The sequence below is a fragment of the Tupaia chinensis genome, unplaced genomic scaffold (genome assembly GCF_000334495.1).
Source record: "Tupaia chinensis unplaced genomic scaffold, TupChi_1.0 Scaffold000024_1, whole genome shotgun sequence".
Lineage (NCBI taxonomy): Eukaryota > Metazoa > Chordata > Mammalia > Scandentia > Tupaiidae > Tupaia > Tupaia belangeri.
Genome location: NW_006159454.1, coordinates 450,285 through 452,536, shown reverse-complemented (window position 1 = coordinate 452,536; position 2,252 = coordinate 450,285). Strand labels below are relative to the sequence as shown.

At 44.1% G+C, this 2,252-nt stretch overlaps 1 pseudogene; it reads right to left on the bottom strand.

The window, feature by feature from the left end:
- Positions 1 to 1,959, bottom strand: part of LOC102493167 (geranylgeranyl transferase type-2 subunit beta-like) — a 5,026-nt pseudogene extending 3,067 nt beyond the window's left edge.
- Between the last annotated feature and the right edge of the window lie 293 nt (positions 1,960 to 2,252).

Sequence of the window (2,252 nt, the reverse complement as noted above, 5' to 3'; positions counted from 1 at the left end):
CTTTTTGTTTTTTTTTTTTTTTTTTTTACAATATGTATAATTATATAATTTATTAAAATGAGCACAATTAATATACAGTACAAAATATTAACAGTAGTCATTTTAAAATTCAATAAGCACTTCTAATACAGAAATGTGGAGATGCCAAAACCACACTGAGCAGCTGCAGCATCGGTGACTCCAGCTCACTAGTTCGGGCTGATCACCCACCCTTCCAAGCACTTCTTCAGGCATGCAAAAAACAGGACCAACAGGTTTCATCTGTTCTTCTCCCAAAAGGGACAATCCAGCAATTCCAAATAATGTATGAAAAGGATCCACTATATCTCAGTCTGTCTGCAGTTCGCTGTTTCTTCATCCTGACGTGCTAAGATGGAACTATGCTATTTTTCTCTATCAATCCAATGCAGTCTTCTAATGATCTTTCTTTCTTTCTTTTTTTTTTAGAGGTTTTTGCCATAGGGCGCGTGCGCTTGCCAGACAGACAGAGACAGAGAGACAGAAAGCGAGAAATCACCCCCCAGGGGGATGGCCACGCCGCAATCCCTTCTCCTCCATTCTCCTCTTGGGATCTTGGGCACGCACGCACACGCGCCCGGCGTGAGTTTTAAGCCACCAGGTCCGGGACGCGAACCGCGGTCGGTCGACTACGTGGGAGTCCAGCGACATAGCCATTACGCCAACTGCTGGTCCCCCAATGATCTTTTTTTAGGGAGGCCAAAACCCACCCTGAATAGCATGCATCTGGTAACTTCGGTCGTCCCTTGAGTCCATCTGAAGGTAACTGTCGCTCACAAAGCCACCAACCAAGTAAATCAGAATTTACTTGATGCAACTGACGTGATAGCCAGGACTTTTGTGCAGCAATAAATCTGCCCAGCGTGAAGTTCAGAACCTGGTCTGCAACCAAATCCACCATCAAAGTTCATACAGGATAAAACAAATTCAATGGCCTTTTCCACACTGATTAGCATCACGTTTCCCCAATAGAGCCAAAGTTGCCACGCACAAAAAGAGAATCTTGTATCAATTTCTCCCCAAATGTCTCCAGCAAAAGAACCATCTTCTTTCTGTAGGCTTGGAACATATTCCAAAATGTTATTCATGTCAACACCATTGCTACTATCATATAGAGGAAGAATCTGGACAGCACTGGGACCAGCAGGTGGCGTGGTGGGTGTTCAAGGTGCTGGACACTCCCACATGGCTGACCATGGTTCGAATCCTGGATCTGGAAGCTTGCTTTCTCACTTTCTCATTCTGTGTGTGTCTTTCTCTGGTCAAATTAAAATGAATGAATAAATAAAGAATTAAAAAAGACTACTTCTTAAAAATAAAAAGAATCGGGACAGCATTGAGTGTGTATAAATGAGGATCGTGTCCAATACTAGTACTTACTCCACCACATTCGTGTTGGCATGACCTAATAAAAGCTAGAATTTCTTATCTATTTTTTTAAATAATTATTTTATTTAACTTTATTTATTTATTTATTCATTTATTTATTTTTAGTTCGACTAGAGAGACACAGAGAGAGCGGTAAAGTGAGAAAGCAAGCCTCCAGGTCCGAGACTTGAACCATGGTTGGCCATGTGGGAGTGTCCAGCACCTTAACCACCACGCCACCTGCTGGTCCCAGAATTTCTTCTCTATTCGTGGGATGAAGCGGTCCCACGAGACCCGTGACTGTCAGACCCCAGTAAGATGCCGCTCATTCTCAAACACTCAGACATACAGTACTCATAATCATCTTTCTTGGAACCATAGGATGCAGTCCATCGGCATGTTTCTCCAACAACAGGGTGTTGGGTGCATCTGCCTTGATAGCATCCTTCTGGGTGTGCCCATGTCTGCGCGCTGAAAAGCCGGAAGTGAGTGTGTTATTTGAAAAGAACTATGGATGGATTTCAGTTGTTTTTTTTTTTTTTTTTTGCACAAAATAATCTCGTACTTGCATTTTCCCGCCAACTTTCAGGAGCCCCCTTACGTAAGCAGATGGGTATGGCTACGTTCTATAGCAATGTCATTTAGCAAGACACGTGTGGGTATGACTTTTTTTTTTTGGAGAGGTTTTTGTAATAGGGCGCGTGCGCTCACCAGGCAGACAGAGACAGAGAGACAGAAAGCGAGAAATCACCCCCCTGGGGGATGGTCATGCTGCAATCCCTTCTCCTTCATTCTCCTCTCGGGATCTTGGGCGCACACACACACACACACACACGCGCGCGCGCGCGTGCGCGCCCAGCATGTAA